Here is a 17,480-nt window from a genome sequence, read left to right as displayed (position 1 = left end):
CACCACTGCCTGGCTACCTCACTCTTATTAATAAAAGAATTTAGAAATTGACTGAAAGGGAAACTTGAGAACAACTTTATTAGAGTTTAGAGAAAAACAAGGCAGGAAAGCTGTAAATGTGGGCAGCTGCTAGAAGAGAAAGGAGCCGGGAGCGCGGGGTGTGGGGAGGGGAGGGGGAAGACAGCCACGCCATTGGCGAGTGAGGCTTCGTGTCTACTGGCAAAAGGATAAAGGGCATGGGAGAACTAGTGACAAAACTCCGAGTGCCAGGAAAAGCATGCTTAGCCTTTAGTCAGTACTGGGGAGAGAGGGGCATAAAGAAATGTAACATAGAGGCTAGAGAGATGGCTCAGCAGTTAAGAGCATTGACTGCTCTTCCAGAGAGCCTGAGTTCAATTCTAAGCAACCACAGGGTGGCTCACAACCATCTGTAATGGAATCCAGCGCCTTCTTCTGATGTGTCTGAAGGCAGCTACAGTGTACTCCATAAGAGAGAGAGAAAGAGAGAGAGAGAGAGAGAGAGAGAGAGAGAGAGAGAGAGAGAGAGAGAGAGAGAGAGAGAGAGAGAGATTACACAAAAAATTACGTTCTTCTGAGTCAGGACTCAGGGAAGCCGCACTGTAATGATCTCTTGCAGGTAGCTGCCCCTTTGGTCCTTTTATGACATGGTTGATAGATAGATTTTCTTTTTTCTTTTCTTCATCTTCTCCTTCTCCTTCTCCTTCTCCTTCTCCTTCTCCTTCTCCTTCTCCTTCTCCTTCTCCTTCTCCTTCTCCTTCTCCTTCTCCTTCTCCTTCTTCTTCTTCTTCTTCTTCTTCTTCTTCTTCTTCTTCTTCTTTTTTTTTTTTTTAGATATGTTCTAACTCTAGCCCAGGCTGGCCTTGGGTTATACCAGCCCTACCTCGGCCTCCCAAATGTTAGTGCTTCAACATGAGACCCACGCCTGATTCTATTTCTTTAAGATCCAGCCCCAATACTAGCTAACCAGATGAACATTTGCTGACCTTCTGAGTTCTAGTTAATCAATCTCTAACAATGTCTACTCTGCTACTTCTAAACCTAGGACACAGTGCTGTTGTTACAATTAGCAACAATTTTAGGCTACATTTACTTAGTCGGGGGCTGAGGAGATGACTGCAGCGCTACAAGACTTACTAATCTTGCAGAAGACTGTTCCCCGACACCCACATTAGGTGACTCAGCATTGCCTGTAACTCCAGCTCTAGCTTCCTGATACAGGTAAAATCTGGGTACTCTCGGAGTTCTCAGTCTCATTAACAAAATAATTTAATAATAGAATCAAATAGGAGCTCAAGGGCAATTAGAGTTTAAAAGAGAAAAACCTCAGAGCAAGCAGGATGTAAATTTCTACAGCTGCCCATACGAGATAGGAGAGAAGGAAGAAACCATGATATTTATACTGGCAAGTCAGACCAGCAAGCAGCCAAGGTGAGGGTGGGGGTGGGGCTTTAGAGAGAGAGTAAGGAAACCCAACGTATTAGAAAATCCTGCGTCTTAGTGAAGGCGTTTTCAAAAGAGAGAGAAGAAAAAGACAAGTTACATTTTCCTGGAAAATTCTTTTCCCCTTTGGTTGGATCTGAAATATTCAGAAAAGAGGACAGAGTTATAAAGATAAACAGCTGTAACCAGTAAGCTAGCAGCGGCATCATGGGTTGAAAAAGTATCAGAGCTGGTCTTTCCACTCTGGATTTCGTCTTTAGCTTTTATTTTGCTCACATAGGTTTTCACGGCACTGAGTTTGGAAATCCCTTCCCGATGAGTCCACCCATCCCACTTGGCCTCGCCTCTGAGATTACACAACCCTGGCAAATCTGTGTTTGTGTCATTCATGGCGTGGTTGAAATGGCTGTAAATGAGCAGCATCTCTTCGTCCGTTGGTTTCATCTTGAGGTACTTCACCTCCTCTGGGGTTTGGTCAGATTCAGCCTGACGTGTGACAGTGAAGTAACTTTAGACCCAAGAAAAATGGTACAAGCTCAGAGCAGGCAGTAAGTGATCCCAGACTAAACATTTAAAGACTGGGGGACTTTTAAAGTGGCTTATGTTTCATATTGTGATATAGTATTTTATTATATGTGGGTAGTTTGTGTTCTCAGGGGTCAGGAGAGGGGATTAGATCCCCTGGAACTGGAGTTACAGATGGTAGTGAACTACCGCATGGAGGCTGGAGATTGAATCCTAGACCTCTGCAAGAGCAGCTAGTGCTCTCAACTTCCGAGCCATCTCTCCAGCCTGCCTTGGTATTGATATTGAGACCGTGGGGGTGAACAAGAAAGAAACTCTTATGGATTTAAATATGATATGTTAGTGTGTCAGGTTGACAAGTGGTCAATTTGGTCAAGTGGTTGGTTTTTGACAACTTGGTACAAACCTCTCCCTTACACCCTCCTCCCAATACACACCCCCACACACAACACACACACACACACACACACACACACACACACACACAGGCACGCACGCAGGCCTATCTCAAGTCCTTGTTCTTTTTGGGGGTATTTATTTATTTATTTATTTATTGGTTTTTCGAGACAGGGTTTCTCTGTGTAGCCCTGGCTGTCCTGAAACTCACTTTGTAGACCAGGCTGGCCTCGAACTCAGAAATCCACCTGTCTCTGCCTCTCGAGTGCTGGGGTTAAAGGCATACGCCACCACACCCGGCTCTTGTACTCATTAACAGTGTCATGTATGAGTTCTGTCTCATGGAGCAGGCCTCAACTCCAATCAAAGAGTAGTTCATTTCTCCCATAACATCTGTGCCACTATTGCCCAGCGGGTGGACATTGCAGGCAGGTTGTTACTGTAGCTTGCGGGATTCACAGCTGGGTGAGACTGCTGATTGCTTTTCTCCTCTGGTAGCATGTTCTCCTCCAGCTCTACGTAGCCTATTCTTGACTGTAGGTGCTGTCTTACAACAAAGAAGGAAACTACAAAAAAAAAGATAGGGTTTAACTTAGGTAATATACTACTGTCTTAGTTAGGATTTCATTGCTGTAAACAGACACCATGACCAAGGCAACTCCTACAAAGGAAAACATTTAATTGGGGCTGGCTTATATTATAGGTTCAGAAGTGCCATTCATTATCATCAAGGCAGGAGCATGACTGTCACTGAACACTGGAGGAGCTGAGAGTTCTACATCTTGTTCTGAAGGCAAACAGGAGAAGACTGGCTCTCATGTGACTAGGAGGAGGGTCTTAAAGCCCATGCCCACCTACTCCAACAAGGACACATCTCCAAATAGTACCACTCCCTGGGCCAAGCATATTCAAACTACCACAACTACTACTACCGATATAAAATCTACATTATTTATCCAAAATTTCTTATTTCTTTTTAATTCATAAGTTTCAGATTTCAACTGTTATAAAAAATTTTGCATCGTACAATTTTTGCAAAGGTCTAAGACAAAGTTCTGGACTCACAGTTGTCTTTGTTACAGTTTCAGTTACTATGAAAAGACAACATGACCAAAGCAACTCTTTTTTGTTGTTGTTTGTTTGTTTTTTGGATATTTTCTTTACTTACGTTTCCCCTCCCCCGGAAAACCCCTATCCCATCCCCCTTCCCCCTGCTTCTATGAGGGTGTTCCCCCACCCACCCAACCATTCCTGTCTCCCCACCCTGGCATTCGCCTACACTGGGGCATGGAGCCTTCACAGGAACTAGGGCCTCTCCTCTCACTGAAGCCAGGCAAAGCCATCCTCTGCTTCATATGAGGCTGGAGCCATGGGTCCCTCCATGTGTAGTCTTTGGTTGGTGGTTTAGTCACTGGGAACTCTGGGGGATCTGGTTGGTTGATATTGTTTTTCTTCCTATGGAGCTGCAAACCCCTTCAGCTCCTTCAGTTCTTTCTCTAACTACACCATTGGGGACCCCATGCTCAGTCCAATGGTTGGCTGTGAATATCAGCCTCTGTATTTGTCAGGCTTGGCAGAGCCTCTCAGGAGACAGCTATATCAGGCTTCTGTCAGTATGTACTTCTTGGCATCCACAATAGTGATTGGATTTGGTGACTGTATATTAGATGGATCCCCAGGTGGGGCAGTCTCTGGATGCCCTTTCCTTCAGTCTCTGATCCACACTTTGTCTCTGTATTTTCTCCTGTGATTATTTTGTTGCCCCTTCTAAGAAGGACCAAAGCATCCATGCTTTGGTCTTCCTTCCTCTTGAGCTTCATGTGGTCTGTGAATTGTGTCTTGGGTATTCCGAGCTTTGGGGCTAATATCCATTAATCAGTGAGTGCACACCATGTGTGTTGTTTTGTGATTGGGTTACCTCCGCTATTGGGACTGGCTTACAGTTTCAGAGATTCAGTCCATTATCATCATGGCAGGAAGCAAGGCAGAGTGCAGGCAGGCATGGTGCTGGAGGAGCCGAGAGTTCTACATCTTGACCCAAAGGTAACCAGAAAGAAACTGACTCTTCAGCACTGGCAGAGCTTCACAGCCCACCCGCACTGGAAAGCACTTCCTCTCTCAAGGCCATACCTCCTCCATCAAGGCCACACCTCCAAATAGTGCCACTTCCACAGGCCAAGCATATTCAAAGCACCACACAAGCCAAAAAAAAAAAGTACCTGCAACAGTCACCTCTTTTTCTTGAAAGAAAGGAAGAAAGAAAGAAAGAAAGAAAGAAAGAAAGAAAGAAAGAAAGAAAGAAAGAAAGGCTTTATTCTGCAATTCAGTCTTGAAATGCATTGACTCAAATTTTGTGTCAACTATAACTCTGTCAACTGAAATGCAATGCTGAAGGTAACCGTCATTCAAACACAGCGAAGTTTCATTGGAAATATGTGGTTCACATCTAGTTTCCCTCACCGCCATGAAGCCAATTAGAAGAGCAGGTAGCATCATCTGGCCCCTGTGGGGTTAGCAGGAGGCCCAGAGGACTTGTCTCCTCTCCCTGACACAGACTACAGTGTATCACAACATAATTCCAAGACTGATTACAGACAAGTTGGACTAAAAAGAAATTTTTCAAGTGTGTTTGTAGCTGAGGTATAGAATCAGCTCCACTCTGGTTTTCTGTCTTGAGTGCTTGCAATAAAGATGGGAACCTCTGCATCACTGGAATTAAGCAAAATTGTAGCACATTTTACATATACATTAACATCATAACTTCAATGCAAACTTCAAACTTTCTCATTATGACTGTGGGAAAATATACATCATCTAAGGGGTAGGAGATACTGCCAGGAGGTGGCCCTTGATTACCCAGAATCATAGCATTTATGTGTGAGGAAATAGCCTTTTACAGTCGGCATATATATATATATATATATATATATATATATATATATATATCACTTAGCAAGGACAGAGGAAGCAGTACACCTTTTCATACTTCCAATTTGGCTGCAAATTGCAATAAGGATTTGTTATGTTTTCCAAGTAGACAGACGAGATAACTACACAATACTGAATGGGTTTGGAAATAAAGGGCAAGCATCTATTTGGCAAATACATTTACCAACTTCCCACAGACACCTCTGTGGCAGCCCTCCTCTGTGTGGTAGCTCTGAACTTGCTGCGTTCTGTGGGTCCCTGTCTTAGCAAAGTGGTTCTCTTCAGTCATTGCTTTCTGGCTAGTATTTGCATAGCTTTACATCTCTCAAAAGAACACATACCACGGAGCATATCAATTAGGAATTTTATAGTAGGCATTCATGGGAATTGATTTATGGCAGGATTGTATTTCAGCTTTATTCTGGGCCTGTCTAAAAGCAACCCAAGAGTTGAAATCCATGGGGAACTGGCAAAGAGGGCTCAAAGAAGAAAGAGGTCAAGCGTAGCAGCAAGGTCAGGATGCCTTTGTGCGAACACAACTTCTTCCCTGTGAGTACAGATGCTCCTGTGAGAATGGCCTTGGTGACTATACCATGCTGTTTAACCAAATCCTCTTGGTAATTCACAAGCTAGCAACGGGCAGCCCTGGCTTGTCCAAGCCATCCATATTGCTTTGTTTTAGCCCAGCCTCATCAACATCACAATGAATAATACAACTCCAGCTTCCTTTTCTATCTTACAATAAAATCGTATTTCTCTTCAAAACACTAGCTATATTTAGGAAGTTCTTTTTCAGTAATAGTCTATGTAACGAGAATATCCGTAATGCATCTCTAGGGATTCTCGAGTGATTCTGTGTCCGTGGTTGTTGAATCCCTGGATTCTGATGTCTTTTATAACAATGAACAAGATTGGATTCTAAGCTCTGGCATCATTTTTAATTTAAACCATTGGCATTATTTATAAGCACTTGATCCTGTATTTCTATAAACTAAATAGGACAAGATAAAATGCTTCTGCGAAACTCTGAAAAGTCCAATATTAATGAAACAGCCTTCCAAGGCTTCCATGCTACTTGAGAAGAAATAAAAACAGATGTCGCTGAACCAGAGGAGTGACGTGCTCCTGACAGTATGGTAAGATGAAAATATTTAGAAGAATCAAATTTTCATCTTCTATTTCTCTCAAGAAGAAAGCCTTTGATGAATCTGTCGGTTATTAGCAAAGCCTTCCTGAGAGCATTGTCAGCAACAGGCAAAGACTGGAACAGTCAGAGGAGTGCGGGGGAGGGAGGGTGCGGGCGAGGGGGCGGGACTGACTTAACTAAACTCACAAAATCAAGCAGCAGTGTCTACTGTAAATGGATTCCTGGAAGGCAAGCATAGAATGCCCAGAATAAAGTCATACTTAAAACATAAAACAAAGCCATACTGAAATACTACTGACTTGGGTGTTTAACCGACACAAGGTTACTTCTCATAGTCAGAGAGGCTAGGGATCCACAATTATGGTGTTGACAAGTTTGGTTTCTTTGGAGGCCTTTCCTTTGAGCTGGTAGACGACCACCTTTTTGCTAAGTCCTTCCAGAGTCATTCCTAAGTCTGTACTGTCTCTGTTTGAATCTATAAGAGAACCAGGCATATGACATGAAGACCTGTTTCTAGGACTCCATCTTACCCTCCTTTACTTCTTCCGAGGCCATATATTTAAGTGTAGCCATACTGTGAGGTGCTGGAGACTAAGGATCCAATGCATGAATTTTCACTGCTGCACAATCCAGCCTATAACAGTAGAAGATACACTATCTAGATCTATCAGAATTGGGACCAGGAAATGTGGAAGTTGTTCACAGTATTTCCCAATGAACAATCCTTATTAGTCAGACAAAATACTGTGAGATTTAAAGGAAGCTCCTCTAGTACTTTTTCCAGCATATGACATACTTACTCATATAGCTATCTGGAACAGAGGAGCCCATTATTGTTATAATATATTAATCTTTAGTGGAGACCCATGAGCATTTATAATGTGTCCTTCCCAGAGTTTTTGTCAAAGTTGTTGAAGGTGTTTCAGTGTCTATAACAGTTACACAATTACAACTTCTCTCTTTGTCAACAAACTATTATATTACTCATAAAATGAATGTTTTCATTGTATATTTTTTTGGTTTATTGTCATCCTCTGTGGAACCAGGGGTTCAGTGGGTCTCTGGTCTGGCAAGAAATGGCCTAAGTATTACAGCTCTCAGAAGAGAAACTGATGCAGGACAGATAGGTAGCCTGGGTCCCAGGTCTAGCCTGCTACCATGGCAGTACCAATGCGAGCAGCAGGGGCAGCAGCAGCGGTGGTTGGCAGCAGGTAACTCCGGGCAGCAGGAACAGGAGTGATGTGAGCCTGACCAGCCAGGTGGGTCAAAGTCCATCGATGAAAGCTTAGGGAGAGAAAACTCTCCCCCAAGCGTTTACAGTCGATAAAACAGACACTCTTAGACAATTCTTGGAGAAATAACTTGTGCAGTTTATTCTATGGATAGGGTCTCTATAAACACTGAGGAGTAGGGTGAGATGGGGCCGGGGTGTCGATGCTTCCTATTGGCTCAGTCTGAGATGCTAGAGATGCACTGTTTGCATGGGAAAGGACTTCAGATGATTGCCATGGTCCTCTCAGTGGGTTGTCATGGTTACCTATTCCAGAGCAGGAGACTTTGGCAGGGAGCTGGCCCCACACCTACCAATCTCAATTCTGAGTTTCATGGAGTTTGGGCTCAGACAGCCTTACTAATTCTTCTGTCTGATGGCATAGTCCACTTGCCCCCCCCCCCCCCCGCATCGCCGTTTATACTGTCTTCAAGTCTTAGTACTTTAATTATGCTGGACATGGTAGTATGCACCTTTAAGCCCAGCACTCGAAAGGCAGAGACAGGTGCATCTCTGTGAGTTGGAGACCATCTTGGTCCACAGGAGAGTTCCAGGGCTACACAATAGAGAGGCTGTCCCATAAAAGCAATACTAATAAAATTTTAAAAGTTGACTTCTTCCTTACTCAAAGACTAGCAGATGGCTGCTTGGCCTGTCCTTCTGGGCAGGTCTTTAGGGTGGTCATTTCAGTAGCAGGCCCTTTGAATTCTATGGAATTGCAATCTTCATCCGATGGGCTACATACAAGGTTTCTGTGGGAGAACAGAGCAGGAACAAATCACAGTCTTGGCTTGCAGGTAGGGCACACCAGCCTGTTCCCCTGGGCTAGTACCGATACTCCTCCCGTTAGATCCTAAGAGAACCTGGTGATGAGTCTGTCAGTGCTCAGCTTCTCTCTTTAAAGAAAAGAAAAGAAAACAAAACCAAGAACAGCTGGGATTAGCTCAGAAGCAGGGTGCTTGCCTCCAATATGGGAGGCCCTAGACTTTGTTCTCAGTATTAGAATAAGAAGGAAAGAAAGGAAGAAAGGGGGCTGGAGGGATGGCTCCAGCTGATTGCTCTTCCGAAGGTCCTGAGTTCAAATCCCAGCAACCACATGGGAAAAAAATTATTTTAAGACAGGCGTGGTGGCCACACACCTTTAATCCCAGCACTCCAGAGGCAGGGGCAGGCGGATTTCTGAGTTCAAGGCCAGCCTGGTCTACAAAGTGAGTTCCAGGACAGCCAGAGCTATACAGAGAAACCCTGTCTCGAAAAACCAAAAAGAAAAAAAAAAAAAGAAAGGAAGGAAGAAAGGGAGGGAGGAAGGGAGGGAGAAAGGAAGAGAGAGAAAGACTGAAAAATTAATGCCTACTTCATGCAGAGAAAATTCAGTAAAAATAAGGTAAAGTGCCAAGCACTTTTTTTTTTGGTGGTGGTGGTGGGGGGACACATATTTACTTAGCAAACAATACTATAAAGGTGGAGGAGGGACAGAGCTGAGTCATAATTCAAATCAGATTCTACAGTGCCTGGATGCAAGGGGTGTTCCAGTAGTCTTCACTGAACCTGCCGAACAAGTCGGTGACCTCCACATCAGCAGCCCCAGAAGTGAATCCGAAAGGAGTTCATAAAATCTGGAGATTTGGCCATGGTGCATTCGAACTCGGAGACGGAAAGCATACTGGCATTGTCCGGATCTGACTCACCCAGGACGTGGTGCATGACGTCCATCAGCAGGCCCTCAGACACGTCATCACTCTTCAGTAGTCTTAGCACTATCTTCTGGAGGTCCTCCTCATCAATGACACCATTCTCGTTAAAATCATAGATACAAAAGGCATACTCAATCTTCAGGCTGGGGCAGGCCTGCTCACTGAATAAAGATGCCATGCCCAGTACATCTTCAAAGGCGAGCACGTTGTTGTGGGAGAATACCCTGCAGATGCGGTCTCTGAAAGGGTTGACAGTTTCAGAGGTTCAGTCCATCATCATCAAGGTGGGAGCGTGGCAGCATCCAGGAAGTCATGGCGCAGGCAGAGCTGAGAGTTCTACATCTTCATCCAGAGGCTGCTAGTGGGAGACTCTCAAGCACTTAATCTAACACGTAATAAGTGCTCAATAAATACTCATGTGCCCACTGTCATCAGTAGCAATAGATATCAGACAGGTCTATTTACCCCACCCCACCCTCCTTGCAGGGGAGTAAAATCTGCTGGCCTCATTTAGGGTCCTCAGCTGGGTAAATGCTTCCCACTTATTTTTTTTCTTTAAGATTTATTTATTATATATAAGTACACTGTAGCTGTCTTCAGACACCCCAGAAGAGGGCACCAGACCTCATTACAGATGATTGTGAACCACCATGTGGTTGCTGGGATTTGAACTCAGGACCTTTGGAAGAGCAGTCAGTGCTTTTAACTGCTGAGCCATCTCTCCAGCCCTACTTTCCAGTTATAACTGGACACAACCAACACAGAACTGGAATCTTTGGTGTTCTCTTCCCACTATTCTCTGCCACACACAGAAGCTCCAACAGAGGTTTTTGGGAAGTTTACTTGCATCAGAAATGCAGCGGTTAAAAGCTAGACTAATGGGCTAAAATCCTAGGGTTGTACTACTGGGTACATAATCCCAGAAACATTGCTCCATGCTAATCAGCTTGCCCTCCTCGTCGTCTGTGAAATGGGAATATTATTATTTCAAAATTTAAAGAGACTAAAGATTACATACTTGAAACAATGCTGGTCCACAATTACCATACTGTAAAAGCTCTGTTTTCTGTTTTCTTCTTCTTCTTCTTCTTCTTCTTCTTCTTCTTCTTCTTCTTCTTCTTCTTCTTCTTCTTCTTCTTCTTCTTCTTCTTCTTCTTCCCCCTCTTCCTCTTCTTCATCATCATCATCATCATCACACAGCTGTAGAGTCAACTACAAACATCCCTTTGTGAGATTCCTGAAAGCCCCAACCCTGGCCACAACTTAGTTTTTAGGACAAGCGTATGATTTGGGATAATATCTCTGTCTAGCAGAGGTGGCCATAGTGAAACAACCACATCACTATTCACTCTTAGAAAGCTGAGTAGGTAACACAAAGAAAGGCAGCAGCTCGCTGAGTAGAGCTCACAGAGTGAACAGGACAAAGCCAGAGAAAAGGCAGTGATCAGAAGCTACAGGACAATGAAAGTCAAGAGTCGTCAGAAACTATGAATGGCCAGAGCTAAGAAAGACAATGGACAGAAGCCAGTTCTCTGCACAGCAGCTATAGAGAGTAGCTGAGTTGCCAGAATGGTATAGGATGGCATCGGAAACTCACAGCAGCAAGAGAGCACAGTGGCTAGCACTGGTAATGACTGGAATGATCTGCATCAGCTCCAGTCGGGGAAGGGTCAGGCTCTAACACAGATATTTGTCATCATTGGGAACTCAGAAGTGAGCTTGGTTCTTTTCTTAGTTAGTATTGATAGCGTGAATACAGAGGATGGGAGCCTCGGAGCTCAGATATAGACATACAAAAGATGTTCTACTTCAGTGCGACACCCGAGTACTGTCCACCCTCTATCTGCCAGATACCTTATTCTTACAGCGGGACTGAGACCTCTTTAGGATCCCTCATGGCCCTGGACTCAGGTAATTAAATTGAGATGGGTAACAAAAAGCCCCACAGGTTACTGGTCATCTTTTCAAGTTTTAAGACAGATAAATTAGTGGTAAATATTCAGGTTCTGGATTCTGAGCATAGAAAATGAATCTGATTCCAGGTAGTGGTGGGCACGCCTTTAATCCCAGCACTCGGGAGACAGAGGCAGGTACATCTCTGTGTGTTCAAGGCCAGCCTGGTCTTAGAGAGTGAGTTCTAGAACAGCCAGGACTACACAGAGAAACCCTGTCCCAAAGAACCAAATAATAAAAATAATAATAATAAAGTAAAAAATGCAGTCTTCCACATTACAAAGTCAATGGAGCAGTACACACTTAGAATCCCTGCACTGGGAAGGCAAAGCAAGGGGGATCCCTGGTGTTTCCTGGCTAGGCAGTCTAGCCCAGTCTGTGAGATCCAAGTTTATTGAGACACTGTCTCCAAAAATAAAGTGGAGAAGTGGAGAGCAGTTAAGGAAAGCACTGATCACACTGACTTTAGCATGCACACCCACGCAAGTGTGTAAACACACACACACACAGAGTCTCTCTCTCTCTCTCTCTCTCTCATACACAGGGCAGAGGGATCCTTTTGGAATGAAATTCACAGATTGATAAAGCCCAATGACTCCTCTAAGACAATCATCAGAGCCCAAGTTGGTAGATTTCCCAAACTCTGGACAAGTCTTCAACAAGAACACACGCAACACAGGAGGTTGTGAACACAGAGAAAGATCATTTTTCCAACGTATATCTAATTATGACAGGAGCTCCCAGGTGGCCCCATAAATCTTCCAAGATTCCAAAGATGATCTCGGATCTCGAGATTATCTTATCTATTTGCCCAGCTTCCTCTGCCTTGTGGATATAAATTAGGTCACAGAAAGTGAAAGAACGCCGGCTCATGACATCACCTTCACAACGCGGTTCCCTTTTTCAATCTCAGTGTCTCAGTGTCTGAGACACCTTTAGTGGTATCTCACAAACACTGCCTCCCCACTCACCAGCACCTGCCAGCACCATGCCTTCCTGCTCCATTGGAATTTCTGCTGGGTTCCACTGACATCCAGGGGAGCCAGGGATCCCTCCACGGGCACCCACCTCTGCCTCTATCTTCTACAAATTCCTTCAGCGCCTTATTGCTCCAATTACTGCTACAAAGGTTCCGGAGATGGAGGCTTCTCTTCTGGGATTCCCTTCTGATAGGATAAATCTAAGCATTTTCAGTTTATATCACAGCTCACCCCCTCCTGGGTCTCAGACACCCCCTCTGCAAACTTAAAAATAAGAATGAACGGAATACGGGGTCTGTTTTCCTACTACGAAGGCATTCTTCCCAGTGCAACCTGCCATTCCCAGCGTGATGCTTCATTTGCGAGGCAGCTGTCCTAGTACATACTGTTCCTGTTGGTTGCCCTGTCCATTTGCCAGACACTCCTGTTCGTGTCTGAAACTCAACTAACTTCAAGTAGGCATTTTCTATTGTCTTTAGATACCATCAGACCTCGAGGTCTTTCTGGTTATATGTGGAAGATTAGAAGATCTTCGAGAAATCTGCATTATATAGATTAGTAAGAACAAAAATAAGGGGCTGGAGAGATGGCTCAGCGGTTAAGAGCACTGGCTGCTTGCTCTTCCAGAGGTCCTGAGTTCAAATCCCAGCAACCACATGGTGGCCCACAACCATCTCTAATGGGATCCGATGCCCTCTTCTGATGAGTCTGAAGACAGCTAGAGTGTACTCATAAATGAAATAAATAATTTTTAAAAAAAGAACAAAGATAAAGGAAATGCTGCAAAAACATGTTTCCACCACTAAAACAGAGCCAGAATATCCAATTAGCAAGTGATAATATAAATTAAAAGAATATCTCAAGGATGATGGCTGGAGTCAAGGTTCAGCAGTCAAGAGCTCTGGCTGCTCTCTCAGAGGACCTGAGTTAAAGTCCCAGTATGCATGTGACAGCACCCATACAGACAATTGTCTATAGCTCCAGAATCAGGGATTTCAACACTTTTTTCCAGCCTCGATGTGTTAGATTACCTACTCAGTCCAGTATGTGAGATTATTATAGACTTGCCCATTCTCAGCAAATTTGTACAAGTTCTGTCACAAATAATAAATTGTTACAGGGTCCCCAACCTTAAAAGACCCCAGACCTTAGTGTGACTAATGCCAGGATAGAAGTATCATCTAGGCCTGGGAACCCAGCACAGGAGCAGCAGCACCTGCCCAAACGAAAACAAAGACCTAATCCATCACAGTCCATAGCTCCTGGGAAGTCCCTAACTGTACTCACCTTGCCTTTTGTCTTCTTTAGTTCTGCTTGTAGCTCACTGCTCTTGCTAACTGATGTGTCAACACAGGATGAGGGGTTTTGGCTTAAAAGCTAACCTTGTAGAAGACTCAGGACTGCACTGGAGTCCTGAACACTCCATGTAATTGCTGGCTGGCTAGTAAAGACCTTCTATGGACTTAACCCATGTTCAAGTCCTCTTCTATGGTGGATTCCTCACAACAAAAATCACTGCCATCTGGAATGTTAGAATAACTTAGAAAGCTGTCAGTAGTTAATGGAACAAGAAAAAAAGAAAGGGGGGAAGAAGGAAGGAAGGAAGAAAAAAGAAGAAAGAAAGAGAGAGAGAGAAAGAAGAGAGAGAAAAGAAAGAAAGAAGGGAGACAAAAGAAAAGAAAAGAAGAGAAGAGAAGAGAAAAGAAAAGAAAAAAGAAAAGAAAAGAAAAGAAAAGGGAAAAGAAAGACTATGCCAATCATGACAACCTATGAAAACTGACTAAACTAGATTTTCCTAGAATATTTTATCCAAACTAAACAAGATTAAATAGGGCAGTGGGGAAGTTTGGATGAAATTACCAAAAGTACTCACTGAGGAGTGAAGAACAATTTATTACAAACTAAGTGAAAGTTAACCGTAAGTCTGATTAAAATAACTAGCTAACCCAATTGATTAGATTGTTTTATTGTATACTAATTAAATACTTATTGTCTGTAAAATGTAAAAGTAACATTATTTGCTAAATAAGCTTACCCTTCCTAGTTCTTTCTGAACTCTGGCTGGCTGACCGACTCAATCTTCTCTCAGCTTCCCACTGAATTGCTCTGCCTGAGAGCAGAGTTACAGAACTCTGGCCGTTTGTTAATCTTCTGGGTCCTTTTCATTCTCTGGCTTGTTCTGTCTTCACCTGCAACCTGCCTCTGTGAAACTCTCCCAGTAAAACTGCCTTCCCTCTCTCCTGACTCATTCTGTCAAAAGCTTTCTCTGGTTTGCCACTGTATCTGCCCCTCGGTCAGACATCACTTTCAAACATGACTGCTTCCTTCTACAAGCTAACCTTACTGACAATGTTTGAGATTAAAGGTCTGTACTGAGGGTCATGTATGTATTCCAGCCAGAGGGATTAAAGGGGTGTGTGTGTGTGTGTGTGTGTGTGTGTGTGTGTGTGTGTCATTCCAGGGAGATCACACAGACCTAGAGGGGCTTGGGATATGATCACTTGCCAGAGCAGCCACATTGCTAAGTTAAAATTCCTCTACAGTAAAGCATTTTTTATTTGTATGTAGGAAAAACAAACCCAGACTTAATCTCAGTTTCTTCATCTATGTTCTATTACAAAGACCACCTCTGACTATATTAGGAAGGCATAATGGCTATGTAGAATTAATAAAACCCATGCAGCTAGACACACTTGTGAGGGGTTTTTTTCTTAATTAAGTGATCTGAAGTGGGAAGCCCCACTTCCAATCCAGAGCTCTGCAGTGGGAAGATCCACCTTTAATAAAGATCTTTTGAGGCTGGGAAATTCACCTTTAACGTGGACCACATCTGCTGGCAGCTTACATAAAAATCACGGAAGAAGGAAGCTTCCTCTTTTTTCCTGCTTGTTCTCAGTCTCTCTGCAAAGTCCATTCCTTCAGGCATTAGAGCCTACTTCTGTGGGATTCTGGTGCACTGAAAACCAGCTGAGACATCTGGCCTCAGGCCCTGAGCTATAGAGAAATACGTATATGTTGTGTTTAAAACAAAATCCCAAATGTTCAGTTTGACCAAATGAAGACTTGAGGTGCCAGATGTGGTGAAAACCTGCTTGCTCAGAGAGGCAGAGAAACTCTTCCAACTGGTAGTCCCTCCTTTCTATCCATCCTCCTGACTTCCTCTCATCTCTATGGTTTTTTCCTATGTTCGCTCCCTGTCAATTGGTCATTTGTTCGGCCTCTTGGCCTGTGTTTGACTTTACTCGATCTTGTTTACAATAAACAGAAAAATTTAAGATTAAAGGTGTGTGCCAAGGCCAGGCTGACTCCATGACAGGCTACAAACTGGCAGTCTGGGAGACTAGACCTAAGTTTCTGTTTCCCAGAAATGAGAACCTGAATCCAGAAACCTGTAGTCAACCAGCTACAGCCTCAGGCAGCCAATCCCATGACACCTCGTCATTTAGCTTGAAGCAAGACTAAGTAGCTAGAATGGGTGAGCAACCCCCTGGTAAGTCTCCAATCCTCTCATCTGATTTAGTTCTGACACTGTGCTGGGAAAGTGGCCTACCGTACAGTGAAGGGAGCCAGTCCCCAAGGCGTGTTGTCCCCACAACTTCCAAGGCAAGTCACAGCCCTGGGTTTTGTTATGTGTGCTTCTGGCAGATCATAAATTGGGGTTCCTTGAGATATCAAATTGTTTGCTCAAGGGTCTCACAGAACTCAGAAAAACACTTGATATCTATAGGTTTATTGAAATGAAACAGAATACTTGCACAGGGCTGGGTGGTTGCAGGAGAATTGTGAAGCTTCCTCACGAGAGCTCCTGGCATGTCACCCCGGCACATCACTCCGTGTATTAGCAATCCGAAGTCTCAGAGTCCTGACTGACTGAAGTTTAAACAGCCATGTAGAAGACAACCAGGCACAGAGATATGAGCTCTTATTCTGACCCTTTCCCCCAGAATAGCTGTAGCCACCTTGTTCCATGCCTGCCAGCGATTTCATAGTCTCTCTGTAACAGACCTGCCAGTCATTGACACAGACAAGTGACTTGGCTCAAGGACATGCTGACCACATACCCTGTTTTGTTCTGTATGTTCTGAATGTCCTGTATGAGGTTTGCTAATCTTAAGGAATTCCACAAAGCTTTATGTGTGACCATCGAATCGATCGATGAACTGGTCGATATTGAAGTGTTATGCCTAAAACAGCTTAGGTCTGAGCAGACCACTGGGCAGCCCTTCCTGCACCTACATAGGAGCTCGCTATGGTTTTTGTGGCTGACACTGAAGAATGCTACTATTAAGCCAAAAAGGTATGATTATAATACTCATGCTCTGTTATCTCAATGTTCTGAAATTCCCCAGTTCACCACCCATTCACCACACCCCTTACCTTAACTAGGACCAATCAGCATGAAAGTTAGCTGATAATACTTTGCTTAATAAGCCAACTGTCCCCTCCTTGGACCTGGTTGCTCATATAAAAAGCCTGCCCCAAGGACAGACTAGTGCCATGGTTAGGTTTTTCCTTCTTGTGGTCCAGTATTATGGTGTGCACTCAATAGATTATTCTTGCTTAATGGAGACTGGTGTATGTATGTAAGGTTTGTGTGGCAATTTCCTGAACCCAAAAAAGCTAGTGCTGACAAGTCTGAGTGGCCTAGCGAGGTTTACCTGTGCAGATTCTCCCATATGCCTTCTCTCCGGCCTCTGAAATACCAGAGCTTCTCTGGACAGCCCTGGATCCTGGAACTTGCTCGTAGGCCAAGCTGTCTTCAAACTCAGAGATGCACCTGTCTTTGCCTCCCAAGTGCTGGGATTAAAGTTGTGTGTGTGCCACCACTACCCAGCTTTCAAAGGAAGCTTTGAACATCTACTATCAAAACAGTCGTAGGGCTGGTCGTGGTAGTGCATCCCTTCAGTCAGGGGGAAGAGGGCAGAGGATCAAGAGCTCAAAGCCATCCCTGGCTACCTAATGAGTTTTGGGACATCCTGGGCTACATGAGACCATATGTGTCTAACACCTGAGAAAATAATATAAGATACGTTTACCCTGGCACGGGGGCGTATGCCTGTAATCCCATCATTCAGATGCCAGAGGTGAGGAGGAGCCATATAAGTTCATGTTTATCCTGTGTTCTA

The 17,480-nt window shown here is 44.0% G+C and overlaps 1 long non-coding RNA gene and 1 pseudogene across 1 annotated transcript; one reads left to right on the top strand and one right to left on the bottom strand.

Moving 5' to 3' along the window:
- The first annotated feature begins 1,040 nt into the window (after positions 1 to 1,040).
- On the top strand, positions 1,041 to 3,312 carry LOC110292010 (uncharacterized). The gene is made up of 3 exons (XR_002377637.3): positions 1,041 to 1,239; positions 1,742 to 1,911; positions 3,086 to 3,312. It is a non-coding gene; the product is annotated as an uncharacterized LOC110292010 (long non-coding RNA).
- A 5,990-nt stretch (positions 3,313 to 9,302) lies between these two features.
- On the bottom strand, positions 9,303 to 9,683 carry LOC110291939 (calcium and integrin-binding family member 4 pseudogene; annotated as a pseudogene).
- Between the last annotated feature and the right edge of the window lie 7,797 nt (positions 9,684 to 17,480).

Source organism: Mus caroli, unplaced genomic scaffold (genome assembly GCF_978045245.1).
Source record: "Mus caroli unplaced genomic scaffold, Mus_caroli_1 scaffold_3, whole genome shotgun sequence".
NCBI lineage: Eukaryota > Metazoa > Chordata > Mammalia > Rodentia > Muridae > Mus > Mus caroli.
Note: the sequence above shows the minus strand (reverse complement) of the source record. Positions and strands in the feature narration are given on the sequence as shown.